The sequence below is a fragment of the Coloeus monedula genome (assembly GCF_965178545.1).
Source record: "Coloeus monedula genome assembly, chromosome: 11".
In the NCBI taxonomy this organism is placed as follows: Eukaryota; Metazoa; Chordata; class Aves; order Passeriformes; family Corvidae; genus Coloeus; species Coloeus monedula.
In genome coordinates, this window is record NC_138791.1 from 8,102,035 (window position 1) to 8,118,083 (window position 16,049).

The window sequence follows — 16,049 nt, forward strand, 5'->3', positions numbered from 1 at the left end:
CTGAAGGTTGCAGAACTAAGAAAACCAAAAAATATTGCATTTACCATGACATGGTGATCAGATTGTGGGTAAGCACTTTAAACAAAAGAAACAAGAAGCTCCAAACAAACAAAATAATTGAAAAAAACTTCAATTTTCTGTTGGTTTCAGAATGAGGCCCTACCAGTCTAGTTCACAGAGGTTGTGCACTTAACAGTCATTAAATTATAGACTGCTCTTCCTTTATCAGTTTATATATGCACCTACAAATACCTATCAAACTGAGTTACAAAATAGTTTCCACTACATGTTAAGCTTCTGTTTTTACTCTCCTCATAACAGATCACCCAAGTATTGGTTTTAAAAAGTCATCGGTATAATTTATTTGTTTTTAATTTACATGATCACATGCTTTGCACAGGATGGAAAAGTGTTACTTGGATATACCTGAACACACAAGAGGCCATTAAGGAATTCATTATAATGTATTATAATGCAAAAAAACAAACAAGGAAAATATACTCTTTTGTAATTGCATAGTTTAGCAGTTTATTTTGTGCTGCACAGCCAATCTATTCAGGGTAGAAATAAAGCATAGCACATGCTGTTAATATAATAGTTTTAAAGAGAGTAAAAATACTAAAATAATTTAATAGTAAAAATACCCATCTCACAGAAGTTCTCCAGCTTCTACTTCTCTGAATAGGGCTATTAATAGGCTTTTGCATCAACTCTACAATGTATTTCAGAGAGTTAAAAATATTTCTTAGGAAAATTCAAACTCCAGGGACTTCTAACATTAGTAAATGTAGCTTAAACATCTTGATTAGGTTTAACATTTCCAATTTTATCAATGGTCCTTTATTTTCCTGGTTGGAAACACAGCATTACTACTACTGCTATTGTACATATGAATGTACACAGTGACTGTCAAAAAGAAATGCTGCTAAATAAGCACTGGCTAGTAAACTCTTGGATGCTGGTTTGGGTTTTTTAAAATCAGTTTAGACACATCAGAACTAAAGTCCAACTGACGTTTCAGTAAGGATTAAGCTTCCAAACACCAACCTCACTCCTAAAAAGTAAACCCAGTTACTAAAATTTTACTTACAAGTGTCACCACGAGGCACTTAATCTGAAGGCAGCTGGGGTTCTCTTCTTAATTCTCCAGTTACAGAAAACAGAAATCTCCTTCCCTACTTACAATCTCAGCCTCTACAGCAAAGTTGGCAGGTACAAACATTAGGATTACAGGACTACTTACCCTCAGCACGTCACGTTTTTCCAGCAGAGCTACAGGGCAGTCAGTGAGGGAACCTTTTATTGGCAGCCCGATTTCCTCCAATTTTAAACAGCTGAGTACTGAAGCCTGAGGTATTGCCTTAATCACATTTACATGGTGGGAGGACTTGGGCAGGAACCAAACCACCTGAGCTGGGGGAGCTAAACTCCGTCCACCAGAGCAGTCCCCAAATGGAACCAAATTTCTGCAATGAGTAGGGCCCTATGAGATCAACCAAATTAAGGAACAGTGTGAAAATAATTAAAAACAGTAGCCTTGTATGGCTACTTCAAAACTGACAATAAACCTACAGCTGAGTCCCTGCTTTTGTGCTCATTGTGGATTCTCTTGAGGAGCTGCTATCCAACAGAATAACAAGAAATACAAAACACCTGACCTTGGATGGCAACTCCAGCTCCCACAAATGTTAGTTATTAGCTAATAACTGACATTCCATAGCAGGTGTGTCACACTACTGTTGTGTTTATAATAAGGTGACTTGATAGTCTTTAATCTGTTATTCTATATAGACACACTGAAGACAATTTCTAGACTGTTTTGAGAGGGTAACACATTATATCCACTTCATAATACTTCACAGGATTAGACAAACTACACATTTATAGGGAATTAAGTTGGATTTATTTTATATATTAATTTAAACAATTTACAATGTGGTTTTATAGGTGCTTTTACACATATATTAGTACTCCTCTGCATGAAAACATGCAAAAATCTCCACAAGTTCCCCAGTAAAAAAATCTATGATACAAAGGTTCACATTGTCTCAATCTTGAAATCTTCTTCACTACAAAGTCCCAGAGTCTTTAAGAAAAAAACACTTTTTCCTGCTTTTGTGATTTATCCAAAACGTTTGTGGTACTATGCAGAAAAACCAGTCCAGAGAACACAAGAATGTTAGCTTTCTATCTTTACTAACGTAGTTTTTGCTTCGTGTACAACCTAAGGTTAAACAAGGCATCCTACATTTCAGTAACTAGACAGTTGTCACATACTCCATAATCTTCACTGAAGTAATCTTAACTTTGTTGTCCCATTTTACTCACAACAGGATCTCATAACCCTTGGATTTCCATTTTGTCATCAAGATTGTCAGTGCTGTGACACAGAAGAATAAATAGCAGTAATTCTGAATACTTCAAAGTTCCGGTCTTTAAAATTGAAGAAAGGTTAAATATAGGCTTTAAAGTATCCTTTTATCAGTGTTTCTATGACAATCATCTACTACCCTGACTTTGTGAAATATCAGGACTTCTCCCACATTTGAGCAAAACTTGGCCACTACTTGAGGATCTGACTTCAAGAGGTTATGTCCCCTTATCTTACCAATTCTAGAACTAAAAAGAGATCATGGTCTTTTTCTCATTTATTTTTATCACTTAGAACCACCTCTGTAAACTGTATGAATGTTAGCACATGTAATTAAATTTTTATACAACTCTCTGGTATAAAGAAGAAATGGCTTAGCATTATCTTGATTTGTGCCTCTGGATTCTCTCAGCTCCAAAAATAGCATATTCCCATGTAGAATTCCTGTTGGGAATATGCACAAACCTATGCCAGCTTCCAAAACATGCTTGAGAACTGGGATAGAGGGAGTTTGTCCAGTCCAAAACATGACTGTTCTAACAATTCAGCAGTTCAGTTTCCGTGCCAAGAAGTGTTTCCTGAACCTGTTTAATTTGCTAGCAGAAATGTAACTCTAGGTGAAACTCCTTCTCTCTGGTTGATTGTCTGACTACAAAAGCATCTAATGAATAAGTTCCCCTCAGAACCTGAAATGTGCCTTTAAAGAAAGCCTACTTCAGTATTGATGATTGCAGATGAAGTGCTTTCCTTAGGGGCATTTAGATTCAGGAATCAACTTGGTAGTGCTTTTTTTGCATTCCTCCCTTGAGAGTTTCTGCTTTCTTCATTGCTTCAATCCCACTTTTACATCCTATTCCACTCATAAAGTTTGCTTATCTTTCTGACTAAACCAATCTGTGACTTCAGTGATAGAAACACAACCACACATTGTAACTAAAGAACTTACATATATACCACTAATGGAGGTCGACATTAAATTCAACTGATGACTTTTAATTTCTTTAACAGGCTATATAGAAAATTAAAAAAAAAAAAGAGAGAGAAGGCTCACAAGTTAAAATAGAAAGGGAGAAATATTTTTAATTGTTAGCTTGACATTATATAACATTTCCCTACAACTGGGTACAAAATGGCTGCTAAAGTACAGGAATTCCTCCCTGCCAGTCTGGCACTTCTATTTCTAGTGGTCTGCAAGATTCAGCATGTGCAATTCGTGAGCATGACTGTGCCTGAGGTGTGACTGTGCCATGAGGGAGAAGGTGGCTCTCGTAATAAAGTTCTTGCAAATTCAAGGGGTTTTTTTTCTGTTATCACTTGATAAAGTATTACTTATAGGAAAAAAAAAATCCACGTGTGATTATTACTAATTTCCTTTGTCCATTTTTGTGAACTTTCTCACTGTTTAATTGACTTTATTGGGAGAGTCAAATTAAAAAATGACAAACAAACAAAAACACAACAGGAAAGTGTCAAACTTTAAGCTTGGTAGAAATAAATAATAATTTTGGGGGGGGTCTTTCCCACCAGTTCTGGTTATGGATTAAATATACCATAGCAACTTTAATTTCCCCATAATTTTTCTGCCCATTTAGACATAATCTTGGGAAGAAAAAATTTTAATTAGCTGAAAAATTACACACCTGAAAACACAGGAAGGAGAATAAAGCCTATAAATAATTGTTACTCTATCCTTCACTCACCTTTAAGGGTGAAGAAACATGTATGCTCCTGTCATTGCACTGGTATCAAGTATTCTTTTGGCAGATGTGAAAAAAAAAAGCAGAAGAAAACCATCATCTATGCTGAAGCAATACAGAAACGATGAGAAGCAGATTTAGAACTCCCAGAAAAAGCCAGGCAATAGAAAAAAATAGAAGTGTTGGTAAAATTCTTTTGTTAAATTATAAGCTAGATGAAGAAATAGCAATGCAAATTTTCCCTACATTTACCAGCCACAGGCAAGGTAAGAGAAAAGCAATGGAAAACCTCACAAATACAGCTTATTTCCATTTTTCGCTCTTTCAGGATGTCAGACACCGATATACAAGTGAACTATTGACTCTAAACAAAAAGATTTCTCATGTTGGATAAAGCAGTATTTTGCCATGCAGTACTGAATTTATTTTGAAATCTTCAGGGCAATCAGAAAGCAAATATGTATAGCACAAGAGAGACAGGCAAACCATATGTTACAGCAGCAGCCACTGTGAAGGGAAGGATAAATGCATTAATCACTTGAGTACAGCTCAGTTTAAAAGATTTTTATAAACCATGAAAGATCAAACTGCAATACAGAGCATGCTTTCTTGATCCCTGAGCAGCCTGTGCTGCTACTGCTGTATGAGAGCTGTATGTGACCAACCATCTTTAATATGAATTAAGAACCAGAGAGACCTTGGGATAAAACAGGAGGCAGAAGTAACAGCAGCAGTATTTTAAATAACATTTTTCTGCCTCTTATTTACACTTACTTAAATTTCTCTGCTCCTAATTTAAATGTACTTTCAATTTTCAAGTATATATTTTTATTTCCTGCATTAATTTTTTTTAATAGCTTGACCAGGCAGCCATGAAGAGGAGTACATTTGAAAATTAGTAGAAATACTTTGCAGCTACAGCAATTGGTCTAAGAAAACATATTACCTCTCTGCACAAACCTTATCTCACTGGAAATATCTTGTCTGCTTCTTTCATGCAGCTAATTGAATTCATAGTTTTGGTGTTAAGGTTCAGTTGCAATTTTAGGATCCTAAATGTTTCCATTTGTGTGTGCTTGACAGACAGAAGGGTTACCTTAGAAATAAAAGGTAATCTAAGCAAAACTACTTTGTGGTTTTTAATGAGAAGAAAAGATTGCAACATAGGAGAAAAACTAGAGAAAACAAAATATTTTGGAAGTTGACATTTAATTTATAATAGTTTACAATTATATTAATTATTAATAGCACTGTTACTTCTGTGGTATCGTTACAGAGCAGAGATTATGGTGATTCACAATGTATTATAAGGAACACAAGTGAAGAAAGAAGATCAGGCTTACGAAGGATTTAGTTTGGTATAGCAGCAGGTTCTCAGGAGCCTAAGGTGAGTTCAGGCTGTGAGCGCATAAAGCTCCCGGATCTCCAAGGCCTCTAATACTGCCTGTCGAGCACACCCATTACTGAACTTTCCTGTCATACCTGCTAACACAAAGGCTGGTAAGCAAGGAAAAATGCCTGGCAGAAATATTCTGGTTACACTCTTTCTTGCAGGGCTCCTACCTGCAGTCAGTTTTCATGAGCTCTCAGGAAAGCAGACTAGGGTGCCCAAAGGCTCTGAATCTTGGTTTCAGGCCCTTCTCAGACACTGACTGCACTGTAACACAGGTTTTCTTTTTCTTGCCAGACTACTTTCTTTGCTTCTTAAGAAGCTGCAGGTTGTTGATTTTTTATAGTCCTCTTCTTCCTCCCAATTTGTTTGATAAACACAATACAGCAGCAAAGGCAGCTGTGGAACTGAAGGATGGTATTTGACAGGTAGCTCCTGGTGAGATGCAGCCAGCAGGGGTATAAAAGGCCAAAAGCATGCCTTTGAAAGAAGAGTCACGTTCTTAAATATTGAGACGTGATTCTCTTAAGATAATACTTGCAATCAGCACCCAGCATGTGCTGCAGCCACGTTCTGGAAGACAAAATTGGCTGCCTCGGAGAGTTCAGCATAAAGCAGACGGTTGGGGTACTGCAGTTCTCCTACACTAAGTTATTAAAAGACAAATTCTGTATGCTACTGAAGCTCAAACTGAGGTGTTCCAAAATCATGCAGTTCTGATATAGAACAGAAAATATTCAAGATCTGCATATTGCCATTTGAAATTGGTCACCAAACCTACCCATATAATCAGTGTGGATCTTAGAGATGCTTTTGGCAGATCAGCTTGGAATGTAGAATGTTTTCAGAAGTGTAGAAATGACTAAGACACGTCCAAGTAGAGGAAAATAAACTTAGGAAGACGTGAATAAGAGAGGTGGGGGAAAGATCAGAAGAAAGTACTGCAATCATTAGAATTTTTATTTGTAGAAGAAAAAAATCTCCATGTTGCAATGGAGTGGTTATGGACTGTGGTTATGGACATGGTACTAGAAGAACAAGTGAAAGCTGCCCAGTTACTGGTGAAGTACTTTTTATTAGCCCAGGTCCAGCAATGGTCAGCACTTCAAGTAGAGGGATGATGATGCCTATACCAATCACCTCTGGTAGTCAGGTTTTGATGGAATTTAGGATACAGCATTATCCCTGAGACTGCTATTTTCTTCTTATAGTAGAACTATTCTAGGACTATTCTAGCACTATCAGTGCTATTTTTTGTTGCAGAAACATAAACTGAAGTTTCATTCATTTGAAATACTGAATCTCTATACATTTTATCCCCCCTTTTCATAAGGTCTGATTTTGAAGGGAAGCTTTCCAAAAAAACGTAAATTGTCTGAAACATTATATTCATTTTTATATGCTGCTCTCCTGATACAATCATATTTTATAGGAACACAGTAACAATACTTCGGAGCTATTTTTATATTTCCCAAGTTATTTATTTGCAGTTTGAACTTGTTTGTTAGCCATAATTTGAGTAAGCATATATCTAAATTATTGTTTATATTAAGCACATAACTCTCTAGGAAAAAAGGGAACAATTCTTATTTTTAAAGTGCTGACATACAGTTAACTGGATAAATTTACAGTAGATAAAATAGCATTTTTAAATCTAAAATAAATGCTTGTATAATTTTAGTTAAAAAGTCAGTTTGTGTCAAATTAAAGACTCATCAAAGACTACAGAGCATCTATACGTTAGATACAATAAGAGACATTTGCCTTTGTCATCGGAAGAAAAAAAAATCTATTGATAAGCCTGAGTTATATTTTAGGAAGTATTACCATTCTGGTCACTCAGTTGATTCCAGACATCCTTTGGACGATCTGTTGTTATTCAGAAGTGGTGTGTCCTAAGGACAGTAGAGTGCAACTGTGCTTCTTCTTAGTTATTTCGTGATAAGCACTAGAATTTAGCAACTCCAAGAATTAAAATGGCCTCTAGCAACAGGGGCCCTCCTGCCAAGGGACGACATCCATGGGTCTGCAGCTTCTGTCACATGCAGCCTATTGGTTGTTTAGCTGGTAAATACAAACACTGCATAAATCAGGAACATTTTCAATCTAAACAGGGATAAAGTATGACAGATGGGTGTAGAACACAGATGGAAGGAGGGAATAGAAAGTCTTCATTGCCATATCATACTTATTAGGAAGACAAAAATAGCTGTGTTTCTGAAGCACCTATAGAATGTATTTTGAGCTTGGAACTCTCATAAATCAGTTCCTCATAAATTGCTCAGCAGCTTCAGTCCTTTAGGCAGTCAGCACTCACACTGCCCCTATTTTTCCCCCTTTTTTTTAATTTAGCACCCATGACAAAAAGTTCTAATTGTCACAGACATCATCTTTTCATTCACCAAACCAAGAGTTAAATGTGTAAGCATTTTATGATCTCCATGACACTTCAAGTGGCCTTAAAATTTAGTTTAATCCCATGGTGGTGTTATTTGGCTTATTCAAACTTCACAGGTATACAAAGGTCATTCAGAAAGTTCTCAAGTGTTCTATGTTGTTGATTTCCTTAGCACGAGAGAAGAAAACACAGTCATTCCTTTTTTATAGGGAAGAGGTGGAAGTAAAAAAAGACACACAGGCAGAAGGTCCCTTCTATCTATTATCTCTCTCTCTAGATATGTATATAGAAAGGGAGAGATCATTCAGACAACCACACCTTCTATACTGCAGCTATCAGGGGTGAAGTGTATACAGCAAGGCCTGGGTAAGGAATCCCTTTCAGAGAAGCTTTTATGCAAAGCTTCAGTCCTTCAATTTGCCAATTATTTAAATCACTTATGAAGTATTATATATCATACACATGAAGAACCATGTAGCCTTTCTAATACTATTATTTTCAGTACTTTGCTTCTCCCTGAGACTGAAGAAAAGGATTAATTTACCTTGAAAAAAATTAAACTACAATTTTTCAAGTCGCATTGCATAACACCACGTAGCCATAGAGATGAGATGAAACTGCATTTTTCTGTGTTACTGGAAACAAGAGCAGTGTACATGCTATGAAAGGAAGATGCCACTTAGAGCTTAATCTAACATACTTGAAGAAAAACCTTATCAAAGTGTTTATTAATACTGGTCTTTTTGCAAATGGAACAGTGAAGCAGGGAGGGAAGAGGTTACACCCCAATTATCCAGGAATAGCAATCAATGTGTTTGAGCTCCTGGCCATAGGGCAATTTCACAGGCTATCTTTGGAAATTCCATTTGGGCATTTCTGGCAGAATAGTAGTAGCACACAGTCTATCTAGCTCTGTAATTTAACTCCCAAAATATAAGTCATAAAGCACTCACAAACATACAATTGGATAAGAATAATCATCAAAAATTTCAGGGAAAATATTTGTAATCACTATTAGAAACATAAATGGTCATTACTGTGTCAGTGTGCAGCCTCTATACTTGCAGCTTTCCAGATAAAGCTTCCTTTTCTGAAACGTTCATTGGCCTGGCAATAATCCTTTTAAACCCCAGTTATTTTCAACTTAGTGTACATAAAAGTGACAGAATTCAGCTCATTCTTATGATTATGATCCAATAATGTACACTTCTGAATCACCCATGTTGTGAAAGCATACTCAATTAAAAAACCTAAGTATGACACAACACTACAGAACTCCCTTTGAGAAACTGGTAACTTTTTATAACCTGTAAAGATTTGTGCAAGTATGAAGCAATTATTTGTAGATACTGGAATAATGGCTGGCAGATTTCATTTGCTCCAGAATATAATACAGCAGCACTATCAGATGTGCACTTGCATTACAGCAGGACAGAAAAGCCCCTGCAGAAGGAACTCCAGCCTGACCTGAGCTCCAGTGAGCAACGTTCCATGTCATGCTTGTCATCACCACGTTCAGGCCCATCCTGCACTAGTCAGATAAGTGTTTTTTCTTTGAAGCACAGAACATTTTTGAAAGCCATGGCACAACAGTTTTATCTCCTTTTCTTAATAAATCTACTTTGCCTAATCAAAAATAATATCCTGGATTACTGGTGTCCCAATCTGTTTCTATTCAAGCTTATCTAAATCAACAGTGTGAAGCTTTCAGAACAAACAGAAAAGAAATACAGTAAATACTTATATTTTTGGGTAAGTATGCTTATAAGAACTCCATATATATTTAATATATGTATGTGTGTATACACACACCCCCACATATATAAAGCATTCATTGTAAAAACAAAACAGTTGGCAAAGCTTACTCATGAAGTGGGACTGAATCATAAACCGTTCAAGAGATCCAGGCTGATTTCCCAATTTTCTGCAAAACAATTATTGCCAGATATAATTAACATTCTCTTCAAAGATGATAAGGACTACAACTAAATTAATTTACATGCTCAGAAATTCTAAAGCACTAATGAAAATGATAATACTCAGCAAGTAGCATTTGTTGAGATTCATTAAAATTATTTTGAAATATATCCAAGTTCAAGCCCAACTTGGTTTAAGAAGCGAGTTACAGTTAAAGAGTTTTGCTTAGAAAACCTGACAAAATGGGACACTCATACAAAAGATGATGGAAAGCATCACATTAGCATAGGTCATTGTTTTCTTTTTTGTTAAATCTTCATTATGCTGCATTTTCTGTTTCAGCTATACCCAAGGTTTGGACACGTTAAAAATAAGGCATAAGCATAAAAGCAAAATATTTCCAATTCTAAAAGTCTTTTTTATTGTTAAATTTAACAAGAGACAATTCTGTGTAGTTGATGTTTTTTAACCAAATCAATTTCTGCAATTACTTCTTCTACTCAGAGCTGAATCTGCAATTACTGCTTTGGTTATCTTTTTTATGCATGATTTAGCCAGTCAAAGATCTACAAAGTACTGCACAAAATATGAAAGAAATCCGAGGAATTTCTGGAAATGGAACTGTTAGGACACAGTTTATAAACCCACAGAAATCAATGAAGTTTCACCTATTGCCAACTGTAACTACAACTGTCAAATTCTGAAGGAGAGAGGGCAAAACTATAATAAAACTTTCCATTTGGGATCATTTATGATACTGTACTAATTGAGTTCACCATCACCTATAACCTGTAATGTTAACAGTATCTTTGGAAAATGCATATCAAATTCTGCTTTCCCAGCAGAATTTGTCATACAGTTACTGGGACTACCAAAATGGCACGGAAAAGGGCAATTTATTTTTTATTATTATTTTTACATTTAGGTTAAGTACTCTAGAACAACCATAAAGAAATAAATGATCAACCAAACAAAAATACCCCTTGGAACCAAACAGAAAATTGTGCTAACTATAAATGTAACTTTTTCCTTCATATTCTTCTTACTCCAAATAATGCAGAAGGTGATGTTTGCAACAATTTATCCCTCCTTCCTCCAAACATAAGTATGAATCCAATTAAATATACAGTTCAAACATGAAGGGAATGTGCTGAAATTTTGGGAAGAAACCAATACTCATAAAGGGAAAGACTAGAAATATGGAAATGCCTATGAAAATGACAGTTTACAATGCAAAAACAAAAGGAGAGATGAGGAAATTTGGTAGAAAATCCTATTTATCCTTCAGCATAAAGATCTTCATATTCAGGCTGCCGATACTCACGATTTTTGCTAATCAGAGTAGCAAAAATACAAAAGCATCTGAAAATGGCTCTAGAGACGTCTGCTTGCTCATTTTTGCCTGTGGCCCACAGATGTGCTTCCCTACCCTTTTGTTGAGATTGGTCATCTCAACAAAACTTCTAAATACATAAAATAATCCCATATTCCCTAAACATCACAATAGTATATTATTTTTTTTCCTAAGTCTATGTTACACTAAAGTGTAATATTTGTACTGACTATTTTAACATGTGCAGCACTTGTATAGTTGCCCCCAATCAGAAATAATTTGAAAAAGTATGCAAAACATTCAGTTTTGAAGAAAAAATAATTTTTGTACATGCTGTCAGGGTTCCATTTGTTTTCTGCACGAAAATAAACCCCTTCATACCTGCCCTCACTTCCCAAGTTGAGGGAGCTGTGCAACTCAGTGCTGAGTCCACTCTAAAATTCCTGAAAAATTTGGCCTTAAAAATTGAACACAAGAAGCCCCAGGAGCTCAGAACATACCTTTTACTTTTCAGATAGGATCCATTATGAGAACACATGGTTTTACTTTCCCTCAGGGGTTCCTCTGAACAGTCCCTTTGCCCAAGTTCTAGCAATCAGAATGGTTCAGACTGAATAAGTTAAATCTTATCCCAAGAAGACAAACAATATAACAGAAAGTAATGGAAATATAATTACTAGCATTCATTTGCCAAAGCTATCATTTTCTTTTTTATTTCTGCAGCTGGTTTAACTTTGATTGTTTCAGTGCTTTCTCCAAGGATATCCTCTGCATAATGATTTGTCCAAGCTCTGATGAACATTTCTTATTTAATGGATATAGTTGTTTTTATCTTACGAGTTTTTAATTTACGGCCATTTTCTTCTTAAGGTAAGTTGCACTTTTAAAGTGTATGTATACAGAAGCAGAATAAAGAAGGAAGATATCTGCATAATCAAGTGCTTGCTCAGAAAAATTCAATGGCTTGACCCATTTTTTGTATGCAGAGGACATAACTTTCTCCCTCTTTTTCTCCACTCCTTTGGTCCCTTTAAGATAACATTTTAAATTTTTAAACTATAATATAGTTTTACTTCATTAGTTTTTGATTTACTACAGTTTTGCCAGGTTTTATGAAACTCATTAGTATTTGATAATAATTACAAACAATCATTACTAGTTTAATTATTTGGTTATTTTCTGCTGTTCTTGCTAAGGTTTTTGTTGTTTTTCACTTAGTTTTCATTGGGGTGTGTTCCAATCCATACTGATTGAATTCTTGTGAGGACAGTTTCTTCAGTCTTCATATTGGACATTTATTTTATACCTGCTGTGAGATATTAACTTTATAAAATTAAATGCTTGTTATGCAGTAAAATCTCATCAGTTCACACGGGCCAGTTACTATGCAGTAAGCTGAAGAACTCACCAGTGCCAATTTGATGTCTCTATCCCAAAGAAGTCTCCTTCAAGAAAAGTAGTAGAAAATTTGACAGCCTATTGGAATTTTATGAAGGGGAAAAATGGGAGACCAAAAAAAAATCAGGCTTATTAACCTGGAGCAAAAACTCTGAGCTGTCAAAGGCTAATCCTGAGATACTTGCCATGTCTTAATTAAACACAACGTGGGCTGATAAAATGCAGAGAACCGACCTAAACTCCCTCCTGTACAGTGAATTTCTGCCTAGACATCAAAGACTATTTTCAATTCTCTGCAGCTTGCAAATTGTACTGAGCAGTTGTCAGATTTCTGCATAATGCATTTCAGTCAAGGCTGCAGAAGAGACTCATTTGTAAGTATTTTGCAGATGCTTTCCTGACAAAAATGAAATGTAAAGTGGTAATCCTTGCTTTTATAGTGTTTAATTATAAACTATATCAAAATATATTTTTCGGGAAAAAAAGAGATTTACCATCGTTCCAAAAGAACACTGATACATCCCCACTTAATAAGCTGATCATTTGTAATTTAATTTTTTTTAAAAATCCAAAGTTGACACTACATATTAGCATTACATAAATAGCATTCTGATCTCATTACCAGAAAATACTGCTATTTTGATGCAAAATTTATTCTTTCCCAACATTTGTTGAGAAATGTATTTGTAAGGCATGTGACAACTTCATGTTTTGACAGTCACTCTGTATTACAGTAAAGGACCATGAGGTTTTGTTTCTTTGCTGGTAAGAATGTAGAAAGAAAACTTGGTAAAAATCTGCAGCCCCTCAGGTTCTTAACTTAGACCACAATCCATTCTTTTCTTGATTACCTTTTGCCTTACCATGCAGTAAGTTCTACACTTTGTACCACTTCTATTGTAACTCTACATAGAAATCCTTTTTAGTCACATAAATGTTGAAATAATTTTTGTGACGGATTTGAGGGTTTTTTTTTTTTTTTTTGTTAAGATTTTCATGTGAAGAAACAGGACAGGAATTAACTGTGAGGAGAACTATGGCTATGTGCAATTTGGAAGTGCTGTGCACAAACAGATACGCAGTAACTACACCTGTCCTTTTGAAGCAGGCTCAATTTAAAACGTGGGTAGCCTTTTTTGGGAAGGATCCCGTTATGTAATCTCAGAATAATTCCTACAACCGATGGTGAGTGCAAAGGTTACCATTCGTAGGTGTGCATGAGATACCCAAATACACAAAATACTTCACAAATACTTATGGCCAATGCTATGAAGCCCAAGCAGCCAATTGAAGGGTTTATCTCATGTGGAAATTAAGATTTATTGTTCTGATGCAGTGCAGCTCCACTGGAGCAACAGCTATTTTTGCCACATTTTGATCTGACTGCAGCCCAATCAAACCCATGGACTTGAAGGTTATGAAAGGAGAAGACTGCTGCAAGTTTCAGTTTACATAAATTTGGGTTGTGTACTCCTGAGTTTCTCTTCCTAGTTTAATGTTGTTCAGTAACACGTATGCAGCAAGAATATATTTTCTTTAAATTCTTTATGTGCTTCTTGGTGGTCTAAACTGTGCATATTTCAGAATATAAAAGTATTAATCCTCCACAGAACAGGTTATGCAAACACAATGCCCCTGTTCATAATCTCAAGAATAACTATCATTTAAATCCATCTGTATGAAGGGAGGAAATGTGCAAAACCCCACACTGAGAACAAAAGTATGGTATAGATGGCCTGCACATTTCTTGGCCACAAAGGCAGGTTTCAGAAACTGAATTCCTCTGTTACAGAGGAATATATCTTAGAAATATTCCAGTGTTTAAAAACTCCTCAGTATGTAGTAATCTATGATATCAGATATAAAGTCTAATTTATGGACATCACGTAAGCCCCCGTTTGGAATTATAGTTTAGAATCAGAACATGCAGTCCTGTATCAACTGGAGTATCAAATAGCAAATTATTTTCTTTAAAGAAAGATTTTTATTTTATTTTAACACTCAGTTTATTTGGCACACAGATCACACGTTCATTCCATTAATCATCAAGTGTGTGCTGGCTAAAGATTAACACCATCTCATGCTGGCATTTGATTGCATTCAGTTGATAGTTACTCTTCATTTTGCTGCTTTTGCAGGAAGCAATCACAGAAACAAGTCTAAAAACTTCCATTTGCATTACCTAAAATGTATTGGAAGCAAGGCCAAAACTGTTTAGGCTTCCCATTTAACTCCAGAAGCCCTGAAAGCTACCCAAGAATTTGAAACCTTAAGGACATTCCTGATTTACTTTACTGCAATGCCTGGGTGTGCCAGAGAAACTACATGCTTGTATTAAGAGGAAGAATAATGATTTCTGCCCATCACTGTAGGGTATAAGGATACACTTTCTAGGCAAGTCACATTATTCTGAAAAGGTTTGGGAATCCCTTCCTCCAAAAGTAAGTTAAAAACCAGAAATTAATGGACTCAAACCACACTAGCAGTATATTCAACTATTTAAAAAACACTTGCCCATGCAGCAACAATGCCAAATACAAATCTGGCTACATTCCATATACAAGCCCCAAAGAAATGTATTCTTGTGGGACCCTCTCAGCTCCATTTGTATTGTAAATACATTTGCAAACTGAATTCCAGGCCAGACCCCCATTATTCCAGCTTCCACAAGGCATCACTAAGAGTGGTGAATTTAATCATTGTGCCAATTCATTTATCCACCTAGAAAACAAACACAACCATTCTGAGTGGAGTTCTCATGAGTGTGTGATTGAAAAATCAATGTGACTTGTTCTTGTAAGTCAATTAAGACCAGATATTAATGGTATTTATGTGTCTGAGATCAAGGCAGACACCTGATGGGGCTTTCATAACACCTACCTCCCACTGAAATCTCATCCTCTTACCTTGCTTATATGGGCTATTAAAAAGTTTAATGAATGACTGATTGAAGTGCTTGTATAGTGTTTCATGATCCTTAGGAGAGATGCATGTAGCCTGAAAGCATTTTTATTTAGTCCTCTAGAATGATAAATCAAGGACTTAGGAATGCTGATGATTATCAGGAAATGAAATAGAGCCTGGTAATGCTTTTCCTGCAAGCACTGCAACAGTCCTTGCATTTTAGAAACAAGTATTACCTCCTCTATTCTCCTTTCTAAAGACATAAGCACTGTAAATAACATTTTTGGACAAGCAGTAAAGGAAACAATCTTTACATTTCTTTAGATATTTCAACTCCTATGATGTCCATTATGTTGGATTCTGATATATCCACATGAAATTCTGCAAAGAATCAGTAAATGAAACTATTAAAGGTAATTATAATATGGAAGCATGACAAGTTAGAATATAGTCCATGCAATCAGACCTACTGTTATGAATAGATACATTATCCACAGTTTGGAATGTGTAACTAAAGCATCCAGTCCAAAATAACAAAATGCCTAATGATAATATGTAGATTCTGCAGCCACATACTACAAAAATATATGTCAGTTGGAGGCAATTAATTTTATGTCTTGCGAAAAGATACAGGCAAGATA